General features: G+C 38.1%; 1 long non-coding RNA gene across 1 annotated transcript in view; it reads right to left on the reverse strand.

The window, feature by feature from the left end:
* LOC131664938 (uncharacterized) overlaps positions 1 to 22,048 on the reverse strand; it is a 43,705-nt gene that overhangs the window by 17,980 nt on the left and 3,677 nt on the right. The window contains exon 2 of the long non-coding RNA XR_009301984.1: positions 4,056 to 4,157. This is a non-coding gene — a long non-coding RNA (uncharacterized LOC131664938). The remainder of the gene's footprint in view (positions 1 to 4,055; positions 4,158 to 22,048) is intronic.

Consider the following 22,048-nt stretch of genomic DNA (forward strand, 5'->3'; position numbering starts at 1 on the left):
GCGCGCATTGTTGTTTGTCGTTCTATTGCAGCTGTCCTCGCGCGCGGGCGCAGCCACTAATTGTTTCCTTGAGCATATTGTTAATTTAATCGGCTGCGCTGTGTGTCGCGTGAAGTGCAACGCGTCTGAACAACTTTGACATTTATCTTGACGTTAATCCGCTAATGCTTTAGTTTGTTTCTTTTTCTTTTTCGTCATTCAATAGCTCCCGGCATTCTCTGTTACTCGGTAATCATACTTTTTCTTTAATTGATTTTGAAAAATACGAAAATGATATTAGTATATAAATTTTATCCATTTAATTTACATTGGTAATATTCAGAGTATTTGTTACTCCAATGAGATCAACTGAATAGCCAATCTGCAAATTAATAACAAGCGTTTCCTTTGTCATTTGTAAAGCTAATTTATGTGGATTATTAGCAAAAGGATTGCGATTCATTATCGAATTAATTTATCAATAAAGCCTTTCAACAATGCAAATGTAGAAAAAAACTATGTATATATAAATAAATTTCAGTATTGTAAACTATTCCATTTCAGCAGATTGAACCAATAGAAGATTTTTTAATTGAAACGAACAAACTTCAAAGTCAACGAAAGAACTTTCAACAGCAACATTCTCTTTTTCTTTCTCTTTCATACTTTGCAAATAACTTCGCAGGATAGTACGATGAGAACATTATCATCCTCCAAAGAAGAAGATCACAAGTATTTTCGCCTCGAATTCCTCGATCCTTCGCATTCCTAAGCATGAAATATTCTCGCTCGTTGAGTTGCTCACGTCGAGAACTTCAATTTCTCTTCCGGCAACGCACAGCGTGAAAATCAAGAGTATATATACGTATATATATGTGTGTAGGCGTGAGTGGAAAAGGCACTTCCACATGATATCTCGAGAACCTTTCAGAGAGTCGGCTGTGCCGCCGTCTCATTCGTTATTTACCCGTACATATACGAAAAAACATACAACATTTCTAGACGGTCTTTTGTTCCCATTGCATGCAGCCTCAGTTCTGTGACGAAAGAGCCGGAGATTCGCCAAATGAGTTGCTTTGCTTCGACCGCTCTTTCGTGAACGGCAAATATCGGAGTACGAGAGCAAACCAAGCCTCGGCTTTCTTTTGATTTTATTTGGCTCGCTCGCGTGCAGCACCGCAGTGTCTGTATTTGCAAGCTTTCAGAGGTATACGCAAGGTTGCATGGCTCGTACTCGACAGCGTTAAATTCGATAAACGTTTTCCGCGTTGTTTTCCACTATTTTTTTCAATCTATTTCTCAAGCTCAATACTCCTTGTCGTAAATATTTATGAGAATTTTCTTGAAATCACGTCTGTTATTTGCATGTTGATTCAATAAAAAAATAGAAACTGCACATTTTTATAGCTCAGCTATGCGAGAGAACTGCTATATTCTTTGGATTGTCGATGCGTGTATATGTAGCTGTGCGTACTTTTTCCTGCTCAATCTCAACATCGTAACGTTGCGTTTCCTTCCTATTCATCTTACAGCATATCGCTGTTATCAAACCAAGTTCGCTCAATATTCTGTCAGATAGTATGTTTAACAAATTCTTTTACTTTTCTGAAAAGGTCCATCGCACCATTTACAGTACTTTGACGATAACCTCGCAGCTATGAATTTCCCGACTTTTATCAACCGACAGAACCATCGTCAAGCAAACATAATTGTTCAGCGATTCCTGAAATATACAATAGAATTAACTTATATTTTCAAACTCGAATAACATGGTCGATTGAACACTGTATACGAACTAATCAGAAGATTTCTTAATTTTCGAGCTCAACTGACGCAAAACAGAATTTTCCGAACTCATACACGTAAAAAAAGAAATTCGCTCGAAAGGCCGAAGGGAAAATCAGAGAGAGGATTTTACAGCCGCCAATAAAGAGTATCGAAAAATTGCACGTCAACGCAGTTAGAGCGCGAGGCATTAGAAAAATAGAGATGACGTCTGATTGGACGATCGCGTGCATGAGGAGATTCACGTGGATCGATATAATAACTTGACGACTGGAATCTACGTTCGAGTTATATCGTGTCTGCTAATTTGGATAGTAGTCCAAAGTAAAGATACGATGAAAAGTCAGTGGAAAGTAGATAAAAGTAGTGTCTAGGAGCGCGCGATAAATTAATTCGCGTTATCAAATAATCTCGCAGCTCTGCAAAGCTGAAAGCGCCCAGTTAGTCAGAAGGCGAACAAAGTAACAAGTTAATAGCCAGGTGCGCAGATTGCATAAGGAACGTAGCAACGTCTAACGCGAAAATATCGCTGAGAGCTAGAAAGATTATTGTGCGCGTTAATCCACCGCATTGACAAACTGCTTCTTTCTCGCCTATTAATTAAGTCTATCAATCGCTTTGATAAAATTGGAAGGAAGAAACGAACAACAGACACAACAAGTAAGGAAGAAAGAAAATAATGAAGCGAGATAAATTCGTCGGCTATAGCCCGAGTAAGTCGTAAAGCGAAGGTCTGTCTGAAATACTCTCAACGAGTCTCTCTCTCTCTCTCTCTCTCTCTCTCTCTCTCTCTGTCGAGCTAAAAAAAGAGTGTAATCGCGGGCTCGAGCTTCACCTTCTTTCCGCGCCAGAGAAAATATGGATCGTCTGCTCACTGCTGCTAGTTCTCTCTTACTCTCTTTTCTACACGCTTCACTTGCTCCGTATTGTAACTCTACTTCGCTGCTACCGCTCGTTTTAGTTGTCTTCTGCTTTCACACTGATTGCAGCCAAACGCACGATTTTGAATTATAACGACCCATTCACCTACTAAAGATTTTTATTAGCTATATATTTTGTGACACTTTCATTGTTTACTTTGCATAATTGACCTATTTTTCTTGCTAAATAGTATTCAGAGCGTAGTGGGAGGTCAGTTACATTGTAAAAAGTGGTGAAAATGACAATACCTCACGAGGCATGAAAGTATTTAACGATTATAATATCGATATCTTTTACTACAGAAACTTTATAAAACATCAAACAAGATGTACGACTTTCGAGATCTCCAAACTTGCTGTATCCTGATATATCTTAAAATAATATCATTATCAGTGAATAACGCGATACGAAGCACAGTCAAGTATTAAATAGTCACAAGGTAAGTATTTCCTAGCGTACAGAGACATATTCCATTGCGTGTCCCCGGTGGCTGACCTATAGCTCAACTTACTACTTGAGGTCTATCGTACATACAGTATGTTTGAGCTACACATCTCTTATTTCCCAAGTATACAGCAAGAGGAACAGCACAAGCTCACTATAACTACTTCGTGGAGTCAGACATAGCCACGGACCGTTGAACTTTTTCCCGCGCGGAAATTCGATGATGGCAGCTTTTTCTAAGGTAACTCGAGCTTTTTCTAGTAACGAACTCGTGCTCTCGCGCTATTTCCATTTTACCCGCGCGATGACCGAGAGGATGGAAAGACGTTGTCGCTTATTCTTTGTGTTCCTAAGCTTATTATAGCGATAATCAGAGTTATTTTCAGATTGTAGAAGTACATAATCGTTATCATTTTATAATCCATGGCTATTTGTAAACAGCATCAAACGCGGACAATTGGGTTATACGCCTGCTGCTCCGAGAGTAAAGTTCTCTTTCAGGCATTGAAAGCTTGCTTCATTTCAATAGCCCAAGGATATCAAGCTGAGCTAAATCGCCAGAGCCTACTGGCGCGCAAGGGTATACGAAAAAAAATTGAAAATTAAGAGAGAAAGAGAGCCAATGGAAAGGAGGAACGGGCGAAGTGATTCGTGAAACTGACGTCGGGGTGGCAGGACATTTGTCGTTCAATGAAAATTCCACGAGACGTGATATGCGGCGGGCACATGCTGTGGCCAAATAATTACACGAAGTGTTCCAGTGTATCGAGAGCTTGGTACAATCGATGGATCCCATATAACCTTGGTAAAGTGAGTGAGAGAGAACTACACGGCAGCTCAAGTTATGAGGCGTGGCACGCGCGCAGGAGGAGGAGGGAGGGAAGCTCGCAAATATTTGCCGATGGCACGTATAAATGTGTCCTTACCGAGAGTGGCCCGATCGATCAGCTGCTGCTGCCGCTGCCGTTGCTGCTGCTGCTGCTGCCGCTGCCAGAGACGCTTCTCCTACTCGCGGCTGGCATCCTGGCCTGTAACAATCGATGTTAAGATTTTAATCAACTTCAGAGACTGCAAGCGCGTTTAAATATACTCTCTATTATGGCTATTCTCGCTGCGCTCCCGACATTCCATACGACAACGAAAAAGAGGCCTGATTTTCCTGGCTTTGTTTGAAGAAGCCGGCTGACTTTCTCGATCTCTACCTCTCACTTTCTTATTTAGCGCTAAATTTAAATAGAGCCTGTGATTGATTTTCTCTCGATTGAAGTTTACTAATGATTTCAATTTGAAAATACGCAATGTGGTTATTTACCAATTTGGTGATGTTGACGCTTGCGTCAATTACATTTTCATCGGAGTCGCAAATTACACGAGATTCATTGGACCTTTGCAAATGAAAATCACCTTATTATTTACACAGGGCTTTTTCATTACGTTTATTACAAATTCTAGATAAATTAAAATTTATTACAAATTTAGACGCTCGCTCTAACTTTTTAGCCATATCAACTTTTTAGAAAGAAAGTAAAATACGCATTAAAAAACAGTGAATCTTAACGTTAGTGCGAATGATAAAGTTTGTAACGTTTTGTAAATAAGTGTAACGGATTGTGCGCTCGATATGCACTGAAAATAAAAAAAGCAGACAAACGTGGTCAGTTCCTAATTCCAAGAGCCTTTTTCTACCTCCCTCGGTATCTGACCTCACCGAAAAAAATAGAAAAGAAGAGGAGCCAGGAAAGAAAGTCTCTCTCTGGCTCCCGGCAACAATAGCGCCATTAATATGCGATTTCGCAAGCGAAAATGAAAAAGGCAGCCGCGCTGCGCCGCGCACCCGGTCGTGGAATAATTAGAGCGCGCATTAAGAATTCAAGGCGACCCTCCGCCTCCACCTCTTCGTCGGTAGTGGCATCAAGCATGTGTATATATATATATATATAAATATATGTGGGTGTGTGTGTGTATGTATATGTATGTATATATCGAGCGACGGCACACTTCTCTCTACCGAGAGAGAGAGAGAGAGAGAGAGAGAGAGAGAGAAGAGTGAGCAAGAGAGAGCAGCTGTTGTGTGCTAGCCACCCGCAAGAGAAAGACAGAGAGATGAGTGGCCGAAGGGCGCAAATTATCCGCTGGAACTGCGCGTCGCCCATGGCTTACTTTTTTTGTTCGCACGCGGAAGTTTCGCCTATATGCTTGCAGGATAAGTGGCGATGAGTACATGGCTGAAGAATTGTTTATTTTTCTTTGACAAGCGTTGACACTTCGACAATGCTCATGTCTGAGGGTCGGTTTGAATACTCCACGTCGTTGAAAGAGCTTTTCTCGTGAGTCTATTTTCGTGCATCGCTTGTAGTCGATTACAAAACGCAAAAAATTTTACAATAACAGTTTCCGCGCACATCGCGAAGAGTTAATCCACTTTGAAATTATGAGCGTAATCCAATTTAATCCCCGAGACTTTTGATAAAATTAATTGCGTAATGTACTTAATCGAGTGAATCATACTAATTACTCAATTTCTATAATATAAATGCACTCAAACAACAGATTAGCATTTACAATGAAAACACGACAATTTCGAATTGTTTGCTTTTTAAAATTCTCCGGGAGTAAATAATTTAATTAATTTACACGGACTTAATGAAAGAAATGCTAAGCAGTTACACGCGCGTTGCATGTATATCCTTGCGCGCATTCAAATAGTAAAAGCCGCAACAATAGAGAACCATTGCAAGCTTGCTCGCGTCTTTAATTAAAACAGCAAGCAGCGGAGAATATCGCTTTGTAGTCAATTTTTTCCTTTCATAATCTTCAAAATCATACGCATAAGCAAGCAACAGTGTAGTTTTTCTCCAACAGTTATCAGCTGTACTGAGAATTTCTTTATTTTTTTTTCTAAAAGCACATGTATATGCGCATGTGGTACGAGGAAAGAAGTGTTGCACCGGAGACAATTTCCCACGCTTTCTAATTAAAAATATACCAAGCGAGAGCTCTCTTTATTGCGGTTGCATCAAGTACGTTGTTTATCACGCTGCGGCTACATAGTTCGACCTCGCTGAAAAACTTCTTTGTATGCTAATCTGATGATCCATTTCACAAATATAAAAAAATCGAAAAAACATCTCTATTTCAAACAAATAACCAGTTTTATTTTGATCGAGGCAGTGATCGAAAATTGTATTTTTTTACAGTTCAAATGACAGATTTATCCAACATAAGGAGAGTGCGATAAATGCACATGTGACTGAAATGGCGAGAAAAGGATTTAGGAAGCGCTCTATGCTTGGAATTGATAAGCGATTTCTCGGTGTGTTAAAAAAGTCGTAACGTCCATAGGTGCAGTAGACTCTTCTATTTCTTCGCGCGCAAAAATAATAAAACCAAGGATTTCAGTGCGACGAAAAGGAACGTAAAATAAATAATAAACGTGAGATCGTGCAGAAGTTTGACGTTGATCGAGTTCACGAGTTATTATAACTTAGTATAATAAGTTATACGATATCGTATACTCGACGTTGTTGGACTACCTGCATTTTTATTCGACTTTGATAAATCAATACAAACGTGTGACGTGATACTTGTTGTTAAATTACGATCTTTTTAGGTCAAATTAATTTTTTTCTTTATGTATTGTCAGTTGTGCAAATGTGACAGAACTCAAGCTCAAAAGAATATTCGGCAATTGTAACATTTGATAGAGAACGCCATCTGGAAATAGATAGCGTAGCTCAAAGGCACGTGTGCGTATGTGTGTGTTTGCGCTGTACAGAATTAATTAATGCTGGAACATTGAACCCCTCTGGCAAAAACTCATTATCTTGATCTCCCGAGAATTTTACAATTTTCTAAGCACATTTCTTTGTCAGGCGACTCGCAGCAATTTCGGTCACTCTCATTTTCTATTGTAAAAAATCTTCTGCGTTGAAAACATGAAACTGATTTTTCAAAATTAAAAAAAGAAATTTGGTATTATTAAAGTCGATAAATGACCAAGAAAAAAAGAGAATAACCATCGTTAAATCAGAGCTTGAATATCCAACGATAAATTTCGCAAAAATAACCATAACGTGCTGTTAATTAAGTACTAAAAAATATGCAATACTATAGCGTTACGATCTTCATTACAATAATAACGAGCTTCTCGTTTCTTCTGCAAGTTCAGTAGAAAAATTAATTCGCCAGAGCATATGCCTTCGTTAAATCCGTAGCTCGATGGCTCAGTCACGCTTCCCTCTTCGGGAGATGAGAAAATTAACCAAGCAATATTTATTCTGAGCGATACTGCTGCGTCGTATGTATGTGTGAAAGATAGGGAGAACATCATGAATATGTAGAATAGCGAGGACACGCGCGCTTGGATATAAATTTCACATGCGCCGCGTGAGCTAATATCCTTATTTGTCGCTTATAAATTAGTTTCACCTCGGGCACCACCTCTCCGATGACTTACGATAGTCGTCTGCGACCTTTTCGCTCTATGCCTGCACATGCCAACACTGTGTTGTGCATTATTGGTTGCGTAGTTATATACTTGGGAAGTTTCAGCAACGATAAATTTTCAAATGTTCTTTTTTCGACAATTAAAGTATTTTGTGTATTTGTACGATAATACAGTCAATGAGAATTTTTAACCGTCTTTGTGATTTATTCAATAGCAGACGTACATAATTTAGTAATCAAGATAATGTAATTGCTTTGTGAATCCGATTCTAGAGGCTTCATACTATTCCGTTAATTAGCAAAGTCTTTGCTGGAACGCATACGTAATATTGAAATCAAAAGCTCGTTTGAAATATTCAACAGGGCAACATTTTTACAACAGCTGTCACACGAATTTTTGATGTTTTTCATCGCTGGAAAAAGGGAAATAAATAAATTAGTGATAGAAGCAACTGTGACTCAACTTCGACTGGCCCAGTTTTACAATATAACAAAAAGTGCCGAATAAAGGTTCAGCGGTTTTAGCAGCAATATCAATTATACAATGTCCTCAATAATTCATTAAATCAATCTTGACGCATTCGTGGCCTCTTTTCAATATCCGCTTTTGAAACACGCTTTTTTTCCAAATGCAAATACTCCAAGCTATCAATCTCAAAAATGCGCGCTGCATATTTAACAAGCCGCGTATGTATACCGATTCGACCTGCTCTCGAAAATCTTCTCCTGTGCTTTTATTTCAACTCGATACGAGTAAGAGCAAGAAAAACGATGCTTTATTTTCGGAAGGCGCTAAAAGGCCGACGGACCGCCTTGGCGCAATCGATACGCATCAAATGCCCTCTTGGAATATCAATTCCTGTAGCTTTCGTATCACGAAAGTGTTAAATATTCTTTTCTTTCGCTTGTTTTAGTTCAAGAAGGCTTCATTCAACTCGTTATTTTTATGTGAAATAAAATAATTATATTAAATTTGTGGCAATATACCAGTAGTTATTTTTTTAATTTCAATAATCGAATTTCTACAAATCCAGGTGGATTATTAAATTTACTTATACAATTATCATCCTTTGTTGCGATTGAATGTAAAATCTAAACATTTTTAACGCTTTTAAATAAGGATTATTTGAATTTTTATAGCATTTTAATTTCACGATATACGTTATACAAGCTTGTATTGTTTCATTGAAAAAAAATTTAATTACATGAAACATATTGTACACACTTGAGTTGTTTAAATTTACCTATTTTTGGTATTGAATAAACGGTTTGCTGTATTTTTGAAAATCTATGATATTAGCATAAATATACCGTATGAAAATGTACTTTTTATCCCTACTTATTTATACAATTCTCACTAGTAACTTATACCGCACGAAAAAAGCTCACTATTAAACCCCGCGAGCTTCAGTGTGATTACTTGAAAATCCTTGGCCTTGCGCTCTTTGCTGAAAAATCAGGCGAGCTCAAGGAGATACCCAAAACTACACGTAAAAGTATTTTTTTTGGTGCGTTTCAATATTTGAGTAGAACGCTAGCCTCACGTTACATCTGTGTGTGTGTGTGTGTGTGTGTGTGTGTGTGTGTGTGTGTGTGTGTGTGTGTGTGTGTGTGTGGGCGTGCGCGTGTGTGTGTGTTAGGTTAAAGGTTCTTAGCTGTTACGAAGGAAAACTGGGACGTTGGATGGTGGTGGTGGCTCGTATAACGAATCGCGGAACGTGTGTGAAATTCGAATTTCTCACACGTTCTGGCGTTGACGTTGCCGAAAGCTCGTTTCAATCTAGTCAGTAATAGCCTTGATTCACAGGACCCGCTTTTTTCCCCTCTCTGTTCACTGTGTCTCTCACTCTCTCTCTCTCTCTCACTCTTTCTCTCTCTCTCTCTTTCTCTCTATTTCTCTCTTCCCTTTTTATTGTTCGTTTCTGCGAATTGAAATGAGGGACTTGAGCTATTTAAATTTGCGTTGGTAGCTATGAATTTCGCCTCGAGTGCTTCCCGCAGATTTAATTAGAGAAACGAGATTTTTTTCTCTATTTTTTGAATTTTGCAGAAATTAAAAGTATGTCGCGCGCGTTGATTATCTGCCTCTTCTATCTTTCCTCGAAATTGTTTCTGTCGTGTAAAAAATGTGGGAGACTGGTAGTGTATTTTGTCTACGGAGAAAAAATTAAGTTACGCTCCGTATTCTGTTATTAATCATTGTGATGGATAACGGAAGCGTCCAAGATAATAAACAAACACATGAGAGGGCGACAGCATAGTTTCTTTAATATTCTTAAGCTAAAAAATGTATAATGTTGTCAATACTGTCGTCATTTGTGCGTAAGATGCACCTAGGGAATTACCAGATAAATTGTCTACAACAAGTATTTAACGAAGATGCATGAATACCTTGTCAAAGCAAGACAGTGTATGGATAAGTAATGGTATATAATACAGACTCGATGAAAAAAATGAACTTTAAAGGGCTAAACGATGATTTATGAAGACGAAGAGTGCGAAAAACGTTGTTGTGCCCGAGATAAAAGCTGCCAACGCGCTGGCACAACTTGAGAAAATAAGAGAGAAAAAAAAGGTGATTCTCCGAGTATAACGCGTAGGAAAGGAGAAACGTGGTCATGTGGGAAATATCAAGCGGAAAGAAAAATTTCATGGTCTTCTGTTCTTCTCCGTTTTATTCTGTTCTGTAATTTTCTCTCTTTATCATCTAGATACTCTCAGCATCTTTCCGGTTCTAATTTAAATATTCAGAGTTGCAAATTTGCATTGAAGTTTTTTATCTTTCACTATTTCGCCACTTGTGACTTGGCACATTGTGGTGAAATAAGACAAAAATATATTTGTTACTAGCTGATCATTAAAAAAAATATGTCCGGATATAACCACGTTTATTACTAATCATCCCGGTATTATCAGTAATTACAACATACCAACGCAAAAAGAAAAGTAACTGTCGCATGTTGAAAAGTACTAGAGTAGTCGTCGTGGGTCGTAGTAACCACACCCATCGCACGGAGCTGCAACTCAAATTACTGCAAAAACCAGCTATCCCCAGAAGGTCGCATCGTGTCCGATCAGATTTTTCTACTAGCAGCAGCAGCAGTAGCAGCAGTAGCAGCAATGTAAAAAAATCGATCGTAAAGAACATTAGCACCTTTTAGTCTCTCTCTCTCTCTCTCTCTCTCTCTCTCTCTCTCTCTCTCGTACTGTAATGACAAGAGAGAATACGGTAGTGCGCTAAACTCATTTTCTCGCGCGGCTTCGTATCGAAGTACTTGGCTTTCTTTCAGCGAGTCTCGTTCTCTCCCTCTCACGGGGCTTTTTGTACGTGAGTAGCTTTATTCTTACAAGCGACACAACACAATACGCGATGACCGTATATAGAGAGTGTCTTTGCGCGGCCAAGTTTGTTATTTATCCGCTGGGGGATATCACACCTTGATTTCGCGTGCGCAAGTTTTAATTGATCCCGCGCCTCATCAACCTCGCCAAAGCTATTTCAATGCTTTGCCTCATCTCCCTCAACGTATTTTCTCACTCCCTCGCCAAGTTTCTTCTCTCTCTCTTTCTCTCCCAAGAAATCTGCTTGTTTCCAAAAATGAGTAACTATATGAGAATGTGACGAGTTTTACTGATCACACGCGCTAAAAATGACTTGTTTCGGTATGGTTAAATTGTGTACAATATGACAATTGTTAATTAGTAATATTCCTAATTAGTAATTTTATGTACTAGTACGGCTTTTAAATTAATCGACCTTAGATATGACATTGCAATATTACGAAAATGCATGTAGCTACAATAATTTGAAAAACAACCATGTATGAAACGCGAGATAATTCATTGCCAGAGTTATACATCAAATCAAGTCTGCTCATCAAGTATTTCTCTCACTTCAGCAGCCGCAGCAAAACTAATCCTCTTCCAAGCATCTTCTCTTTAGCCCTCTAAGAACTTCCATCAAGACACATAACTTTTAATAGTGCTGGGACGTTATGCTAGTCACTTGAATTATGACATCTAAGCTGGTAATTCGACAACAAATATATACGTAGCGAGCGATCGCAATAAATATCTGGCCTCTCGACACGTCGTTTTCCCTCTTCTCGCTAGCGAACGAGGGAACATGGTCACGTTCGTCCCTGACCAGAGACGTGTGTAACAAGGTCAGCACGCTCGCAAGTAAAAGAGATCGGAACAGAAAGGAAAAAAAGCCGATTATCGAGCTATTAGAGGTACCAAATGATAAATGCTCTGTCGAGTGCTCTATACGTTGAGCACACGTTTTACTATCAATATGATCAGATCGATCGTGATCCCCCTGTTTATTGTATGTTTGGACGTTTGAGCGATTGCTACAGCTGCATATATTAATTGCCTTGGAACATTCACCACAGTCCCACCGCGCGTGAATTCATCTCCACCAGCGCTAATTAAGGTGATATTTAAATATAGAACTTTTCTTGTACTTCAAAATCTTTGAAGTTTTCGCAAACGAACATTTTTCCAACAAGTCGAAACTGGTATATAACAAGTTTGAAAGCTACGGAAGTATTGGGATAACAATTGTTTTCTGAATATTTTTTTTATATAAAAAATTGCTAGAATGCAAATTGTTCTTACAATCAATAAAAAAGAATACGCATCGAGTTATCAAAAATCTTTAACGTTCAAATTTCACACTATGCCGACAGAAATAAGAAAATTTATTGTAAGAAGGATAAGAGTTTATTAGTTTCATGAAACTGAAAAGTTTAGAGACACATGAAAAGCAAAAATACATTAAATAACAGATGAATTGCTTATGAAGCAGAATGTAAAAAGAAAACGTCAGAAAGCATCGGACGCTATATAAAAGAAAATATTCTTGAAAAGACGTGCGATAAACGAATTGACTTTCTTTTTTCGACTACCACACGAATAATGCAAAGTAAAGTATAAATTCCTCTCGTGAAACTTTCGATAAAGCTCTCTAGTGAAAAAGAGCATGGACCGAAAAATGCTTGCACGCACACGTGCGCGGCCTATTTTTACCGTCAGACGCCAGCTTTACGATCCGTGTATTTTCCTCTGGCATACGCACGCACTGCCTCGTTAAAGTGCACGCAGTAAGCCGAGGTTTTGTGGCATTCACTTCACGCAGGGATGTTGACTCATCGCGTACGTAGCGTATAACTTTTTACGAAACTTTTTTTTTAAGAAAAATCGGTGCGTTTTGATTCATTCGCGCCATAGCCCCGACATTATATACGATGCTATAAATATTTTTCCGTTGCTTATGCGCACTATCAGTTTAGAGTTTCTCAAGTTTTTATGGTTGAGGAATCGTGCCCGTATTTTTCTTGCAAATTTACGGCGATAATAAGTGGCTATTTGTAAATTTTGTGTGTATCAAGAGAAAAAGTATGTCAATATAATTTTAAGTTTGGTTAATTTACGCCTTTTTTCAAAGTGTTATAAGTTATAATTAACACATGTTTTTTAAAATCACGTCAACTTCTTTTCCCTCTTGGAAATGCAACATAAATAGCCAAAGTGAACATTTTTAATTACACGTAGCAAAATAAGTGACTTTCAAAGCGGAAACGAAGTTTATATTTTCCTCTGTAATATAAATACGCGGTTGATTAAGTATTTATTCATTAAAGGTAATGCCACAACAATGCAATGTTTTATAAACGTAATTTGTTGATAACAGGTACGATTTTAAACTTTAAAATGTTCCGAGAATTACATTTTGAACGTTTATAATATATTATTATTAGCGCTATTTGCTAATAAGCGAGAGAACTTTTAACATATCTCGTACTTCAATTAATCTGTACTTGTTTTTCAAACAAATAAAGAAGAAAAAATTACAAAAGTAATAACTTCCTTTGGCTCTTACAAAAAATCATTGCATATTCCGATAAAAAAATGGATCATTCCTCTCGGCAATATTCATTACTTTGCAATCTCTGGAATCCACTCTTCCAACCCACTTTTGATCAAACAATATTTCATTATACGAATCTTAAAGAAAGGATGGAAATATTTGAATCATGTTTCTTGTTTGTATCCATATGGAACAATTTCTTTTTTTATTGTTATCAAATTTCAAAAATCGTGATAACAAAACTACTAAGAAAAACAATTAAGATTCCAACAAATAGAAACAAACATTTTCCTGCTCTACATTCATACTTCACGAAAAATCTATCGTGCAACGCAAATGTAAAACTAGTTTAGCCAATGAAAAACTGCGCGCAGTCCACGAAACGCAGCTAATGACATATTCCCCGACTGCACCTATATCCATATCCAGATATATACATACGGAATGTACGTACCACACACAGATACACACACTACGTTAGCCCGTGCTAACGTCAACATCTGGGACAGTCGTAGAGTCAGCCCAGCCCATAATTACGTAATTCCGTTTGGCGAAGTTCACAAGCGTCCTGATTAATCCCATGCCTTTGGAAGCTTGTACACCTTCTAGCTTCCGTGTAGAATTTTCATAAATCTTACTTGTCCATACACTATATATATTTTAATTAACGTGGAGATCATTTAATAAAAAAACTATTTTTTATTCCGAATCTCAAAAATGAGCAAGTAAAAGTATTCAATCTGTCTTCTTCTCTGACCGTTAGAAATTCAAAACGACAGGGACGTACATTTTTTGACATTCCTCAATGAAAAATCAAACTTTTTCATATTTTGATCCAGGCAACGGAAGGATTGGCTTTACTGGTAAGCTTGCACCCAAACGTAAACTTTGTAAATACACAAGTTGCGTGAGATTTCAACGGAATTTCAGAGCCCTATAGATATTTACGACTAGAGTACGGTTTTATTGCGACTAGCATGCTTGTACCTCTCTCTCTTTCCCAAGTATATATATATATATATATATATATATATATATATATACATGTGATATCATGTTAGAATCCTCTCGCAAGTGAGGACGAGAAGAAAGTTCCTCGCAACTAGAGAGAATCAAGATACGCGGCTTGCATTTATTATTGCCACGAGCTGCCGAAGAGAGATTCTTTTCATTAATTTTGCCCTTTCTTAAACTTTGTTTAGCCATGTTCTTCTCTCTCTCTCTCTTTGTCTTTCTCTGTACTGTGACGTCACATAAATGAATTGACATTATCCTGATAGATAGCAATGCCACAACGACTCGCTACACAAACAAATGGCTACAAGGCTTGGGTTGGGTTTCGGCAAGCTCTTGTTTATCGATATAAGAATGGATATTTTCTCTCTAGATCCTGTTGGAAACACGTATGTATTCCTACAGATATTACGCTAATTACTATCGACAAGCTCTTGCGGAATTGTTGACACGCTTGACTGAGTATCCATCGAATCTATAAAATCTGATTTCCAGGAAACTATAAGCAAGTTGAACTTAATATACCATTAGCCATAAATAAACTGGCCCCATTAAAGAAAGTTTATCCTTCGAAGAAATATGCTCCATGGTTTGGGCCAAAATTGAGAAAAAGAGTTGACAAGCACAATGCTATCATACCATCGACGCTCTAAGAATACCGGTGATGCGGCACTGATTGGCGAATTTCTCCGACTCAGCAAGAATTTTGATGCTCACATAGACCGAGAACGTAACACCTTCCTACAAAAGAAACTTTCAAACGCTCTTGACAATAGTAAAAATATTTGGAAGGGAATGCGAAAGCATGACCTGTTACCGAAAGGAAAAAGGAACTTCATAGTTTCACACCCGGTGAACTGAATGATCATTTTGCGGGAGTGTCTATCTCTCCTCTTGAAAATATTAAGAACTCAATGGATGTTATAATGGTAACAGTTGGGCACAGTTTCTGCTTTAAAAGAATACAATTTAGTAATATATGCCTTACAGTATTACATGTTAGGTCGTAGGCAACAGGAATAGATGATATACCCCACAGCTTGACTGCGATGGCTCTTTCGTTTCTAGATGGCTACCTTGTAACCATCTTCAACATTTTTCTTCGAGCAAGGCTTTTTTCCGCCGTTTAGAAGCAGATATATCTCATTGCTTAAAAAAGAGCGAAACATCATCAGCTCCTACCGACTTTCGTCCAATAGTGCTGCTTTGTTCCCTGACAAACTTGCTTACAACCATCAGGAAATATCTTAACAATAACAGTAATTCAGACCGGCACATTGACCAAGTCATAAAAGAAGCCAACAAAGTACTATATAGTTTAAGCTTCATAAGACCTTGTACCATGCTAACACTGCGAAACAGATTGGTAGAGTCTCTGATCCAGTCGCATCTGGATTACTGCGTGTTGGTGTCTTTGCATATATCTCAGACACAGCAGATTATACTGTAGAAACTCGGTAACTCATATATTTACTATATTTTTGGTATTAGGAGGGACGAGCATATTACCCCCTACAGGAATCAGCTGAGTTGGCTTCGTTGTTTCTCTCGGAGGAAGTATTTCATTATCGTGCTGATGTACAAAATCATTCGTATGAGAGAGCTTAAGTAATTAGCATAATTTTTCTCTGCATACAAGCCCGGCTCTTTGGTAGGGATGGGGGGGGGGGGTAAAGCTTAACATTCTCAGGGTGAGAACTAAGACTGGGTTTAGATATTTTCAAGCCTGTGGTGTTCGCATATGAAATTCCTTCTCTTTCTGTGAAATTCGCCATCACTTGCTGCCTTCACGGATTGTGCGCATAGATACTTTCTTGCCCTAGATTAAGTTTGTCTCGTAAAAATCGCTTGTTTGCTTTGATTTTCTTCTTTTTATTGCATTTTGAGCGCGTGCTTTATTATTTTATGCTTTATACTGTCGATGGTCGCACTACTAGTCTCTTTGTAGATCAAAATAAATTGTACTAACTTTACTTCTTGCTTAACTCTCATAAATTTCCTAGAATTTATTTTCTTTATTTATGCGTTTGACATGTCTTCATGACTTTTGATTGTTTATTACTGACTAAGAAAATTTCCATGCAACACTTTATTTATTCGTATTTGTAGTAATTTTGTAATGGGTCTTCGATCAAAATATGTGATATGAATTGTTAAAAAATGCATTTTTACTTTTGTCTCAGGGCAAATGAAGTATTTTCTATCTATCTATTTCTGTCCATCCCTCCCTCCCTTCCTCGATTCATCTCTCGCTCTGTCCTAGCCACTTAAGAAATAAGGGAATTTCTGCAAAAGTTAGTATTCTTTGTTTAGATTTATAAATGTAATTTAGGTATACTTGCTATAATAGATACGATTTTTTTTTTATTGTGCCAAAGTTAAAAACAAGATGTTGAGAATATTAACTCGACGTTGAAAGCATTTATAAAAAACACAGTAAGCATAATTTTAATCAGCTTAAATTAAATATCGAATGATGTGAACCGAACAACATAAACCGAGTGATTTCGTTCGATAGCACTAATACAATACGCAAAATTAAACAGAATCCATCGCTTAATTATTAATTATTTTATTATTCCTTTTTGCCTGTTCTTACTCTCGTTACTCAATAAAGCAAATTGTATATTTATATCTTTGGAATAGCGTTATACCAGCATTCGAAATAAAAAGAGTAGAGGTACTTTCAATTAATAATAGAAAAAACGAAGGAAAACTCTTGCTCTCAAAAGCCACAGCAATAAAATTGAAAAAAGGTAAGTCAAGTGCGTTACAACTCAATAAATGTATAAAAGTAGGGAGACAAGGATATTGGATGGGACGAACTTTTTAGAAAATACGCTCTAAAAAGTTCAATCTGAGCCATCTAACACCGCTTCCGTCGTGATGTTAGAGAGAGAAGAACTTAACCTATATTTCACGCGTCCGCAAGCTAGGTCTGCGTGTAAAGTAGCTACAGTTATCTACCAAACATATATATATATATATTCGCTCGCATCTGTTAGAATTTCCTCTATCATGGGGCAGTATATAAGAAAATAATCATTTTCAATGGATGACGTTTTGAAAATTAGATAAGATGATCAACAAGAATTACGCATTTGAGTATATCGATAATTAAAAAATCAGGCGACAAATTACTCTTTCTTTCTCTTTCATTCACATATTGACATTCATAGTATTTTTTAGACGTACGATTTTTTAAACCGCCTGGAAGCTGCAATTAGCTATTTCGATACTCTCTCTCTCTCTCTTTCTCTTGGCGTAGTGTGCGGGTGAAGCATAAACGAAGACAAATGATCAGAATTTTGCTTTTTGACACTGGTAAGAACTAAGTCAGTCGAGTGCACTCTCTCCGCGTACGAAGCTTTTTAGCTTTGTAGGACGCGAAAATTTGACAATTTCATGAAACCAATTTTCGTTTTTTCTCCCTTTTTTCCAAAGAGTTACTCCGAGGCAATAAAGAAGACTGCTCGACGATGATTTGGTTTTTCCTATACCGGATGCGAATTTTGTTTCTCTTTGACTTGTAAATGCTTGGTTCGTGATTAAGTTTACATTTAAAAAAAGAAGAAGAAAAGAGTAAAGAAAGCTCTTTTATATTAAAACACGAAGCTATACTTTTATGCAGCTAAATCGTGCGGAGGCATTTAAGTCGTTTTGTTAATCGGTGCACCTTTTTCCCTCTGCACTATATAGCTGAGGTCAGCCACGAAACCGCGAAAGCACTTTTTGCTTTAGTGCTGTCTCTCTCTCTCTCTCTCTCTCTCTCTCTTTCTCTACAAAACGTAATTGCTTCACGTGAGCAAGAGCGAGAGAGAAAGCTATCGTTTGATCTCGATTGCAAGCTGCCGGCCTCTCTCTCTCCTCTCTCTCTCTCTCTCTCTCTCCCTCTCTCTCTGGCTCCCGTCGCTGCATGTGTGCACACCTGTATTAGTGTTGCCCATTATTGCGTTCCCCGAGCAAGTGTCGACCATGCCTCACTGCATTTGCGTGTTTATGTATGTGTTAGAGGTGTATACGGACATATTGTGTTATTGGCCTCCTAGCGCACCTTATCGCTTCACCTCCACCTTGATACATCTGTGCTCTTGTATGTGTTGGTTTCATCATCATCATGAGCGATGCCTAACTTTGTCACTCTCTCTGCCTTACTACTGTGTCAGCTTCCCCGAAATGGAGCAAGGGGAGTCGCAAATCGACGGAGTTTCGCTGATGACCATTTACGTTATCAGATTGACGATCGTAAGACTTGACAGATGTTTGTTGTTTTATACGATAATTTTTGGTCTTTTTTTTACTTAGTTTAAAGAGGATAATGTTCTGCATTAAACGTAATTGTTTGTGAAATACATATTTCCCGAATGGCTGAACCAATTTACTTTGGCGTGATCCCACTGAAAAAAATATACTTCATAATTGCTACCATTTTATTTATATCGAACTCGGTTTCTTTTCCGAAAATACTTTTTTTATCTTAATTCGTTTACTCAGCTTACAAGGTAATTAATAAATTCTACATCGATGATTAATGATTGTGTATATCGATTCGCGTAGTTTTCATTTAAATTTATCTATAGAGCTCCAAGCCATAATATTAAGCTCCGGTACGTTAACAAAGTAAATAAAAATTTGAAAATGAAATAACTGCAAAAACAAAAGAGAGCACAATAAAAATCAAGCATTTTATGGAGCAAATTTGAAATTGTTGCGGAGACACGTGCGGGCGCGACGAGGCTCGGGCATCCATCCATTAAATCAACAAATAAAAGACGTAAAATTCTAACAGCCGGGATAAAAAATAAAAGCGCGTGAAGTCTTCAGACATATTGTATGCCACCTTTATCAAACCTGCCAACATAAAACAAAAAGAAAAAAACCGAATATAAATGAATTAAAAGAAAACGAAAACATTCGAGAGATGAAAACGGAAGGTAATAATCATGAAATGGTTGAATAGTTATTTATAGCTGTCTGCAAAGAAGGAAAATGTCAGTATACGTTAGTCGCTATCTGTTTTTCACTTGGTCGTCACCTTTGATCGATTCGCCCGTGCTCTTCCGCAGAGCTTATCGCCACGTCACCTCTACTGCTTTTTCAGGACGTGCATTGTTTATGTGCCACCCTAACTTTCGCATGCTATCTCGCATCCGTTGTTGTATTTCTTCTCTCTCTCTCTCTCTCTCTCGCTCTCCCACTCTCTCCCTCGTTTTTTCGCTTTGTAGCAGAGGTGTCGCACGCTTGTAGATTTATCGCAGGCCGATGGATGCGCACAGCTTGCGCCCAGACTCATATCCTTATCGCGAGTGTTGGCGACACAGAGCTTGCAACGCGAGCTCGTATTGTTTATTGCCGACCGGGATGTATGTCTACGAAAGGGTATTTTATGGATATTAAAAGGCGCTATTCCTCGTCGCCTCTGCGCGAAATTGGTCCAAAGCTTTGTTCCGCTTTTTTTTCTCTCTCGCATCTTTCACTCGCAATGCTTCCTGACGCGAGCTTTTCTCTTTTTCTCTCCTTTCATTTTGTCATAGTTTTCGCGCAGCGATATTTTATATATAGACCATAATATTTATGAAGATGAAAAGTCGTAGAAAATTTACATTGAGACAGTAAAACAGAAGTTACGCCCTGATATAAAATTTTTAATATCCGTTCATCGCTTTTGACGTTACTGATATAGTTTTTCTGGAAATTAAAACACCTTTGTAAATATCATACCAATGAAAGTGCAATTTGTCTTCAAACATATACCTTTTCAAACGCATCTCTTGCTGAAATACTGGAAATATTTTCACGGTAAATAGACAACTGGGAAATCTGCCTTTCAATAATCAATGTCGTGCCGTTACCTTCATCATTGCTGTGCGAAAAGTATGATGCAAAAGCTCTTCGAAGAATAAGAGTAAAAAAAGTGACTGTATAAAGAATCTCGGTTCAACACACGCAGCGGCAAACAAAGGTGAAATCAATAAAGCCATTTAAAAGAAAGCGGAAGAAAAGTCTGATCCTATATTTCTGATCGAGTGAAATTCCAGAGCTCCTAACGTAATTGCCGTCCAAAAGAATTCATTATACGCTTTCCTCGAGAGACGAGTCGCAGCGAGAGCGCGAATTCATTCCAGCGGCACAACAACTCCAAGAGAAAAAAACAAGTGTCAGTGTAATATCAGAGGAGTGATGAAATTACGAGCTACGCGACTTTCTTTTTTCCTCCTGTCCAGTCTAATACGTTGACACGACCGCCAACCACCCGCCCGCGTCGACCGAAGGCTCCCTCGATACTGCTGCCTCATCAGTTACCCATCGGCGGCTATATCGTTGGTGCACACACACATACACGTACCATCTATAAGCTGTAGGATTATTGATTGGCAAAGAAATAAGGTGCATCGAGTTGATTTCTAAAGACCTATCGCTATAATTGAAAAATACAAATATCCAGAAAAAACAACAGAGATATAGAACGTGCGAATGATGCGCCGTCTAAAATTACGAGAGTAAACAATGTAACAGCTGTTGCTTGGTTTAAAACTATTCAATGCCGGCGCTATTAAGTTATAACTGCCTTTTCTACACTCGTATATATAGTCGTATACATAGGGATCGTGGCATGCTTCCAATAAAACAGCTGTTTGTTATCTTTCGTTTATAAAATAGAAATCGATTGTTCCACACGTACTCATAAATGCTTCGCAGATGCATATTTGCTTTTGGTAAACAACACTAATATTTTCACGTTATTACTAATTCCCAACGTATTTCATTTCGACTTCAATTCTTACCATCATAAAACTAATAATCTAAATCTCTCTTTTTGATCAATAGCCGTATTAATCTTTATCAGTGTTTTATCGATCAATGAAATTGATTCGTAAAGAAAAATCTAATAGCAGACTTTGAAAAAGAGAGAAAAAAAAAGAAATCGTGAACACTTGAGTGAAACTAAAGCTCTCGAGCAATTGTACCGAAAAGATTTTTTTGAAGCTTTGACGACCCGCGAAATGACATGGCTCTTAGGATCTCGCTAAAGAGCCGCTTTTTTGTCGCGCATACGCTTTCTCTCTCTTTCTCTCTCTCTCTCTCTCTCTCTCTCTCTCTCTCTCTCTCTCTCTCTCTCTCTCTCAGGCAATCGGACAAGAGCGAAAAAGTGGATGAGGGAGAGGAGCAAGTGGAGTAGTGCAGTAGTGGTGATAGGTATAGTAGTAGAAGGGTATAAAGTTGGAAAATCGATGTAACACACGAAGTAGAGTGAGAAAGAGAGAGAGAGAGACACACAGAGACAGAGATAAAACGTACAGCTGGAAGGGACACAAGGCAAATAGATCCTGCAGTGCGATTTTCGCTTGGACGACGTATAACAGTTGATTTTGATTTGAAAGCTGTACCCATGCCACTACCATTCACGAGCTGATAAGATGGATGAGTTAACATAGCGAATGATGGATTCGATCGCGCGAGGGCACGCGCGCGCTAGAGCTACTAACCGCTTTTACAGATATGATAGTTTATACTGATTGCTATTTTCTTTTCATTTACGCCCACGTGCAGAGTTAAGTTCATCGAACACGATCCTAGGTATAG

Source organism: Phymastichus coffea, unplaced genomic scaffold (genome assembly GCF_024137745.1).
Source record: "Phymastichus coffea isolate CEN01 unplaced genomic scaffold, Cenicafe_Pcof_1.1 PCOF00046, whole genome shotgun sequence".
NCBI classification, from domain to species: Eukaryota; Metazoa; Arthropoda; class Insecta; order Hymenoptera; family Eulophidae; genus Phymastichus; species Phymastichus coffea.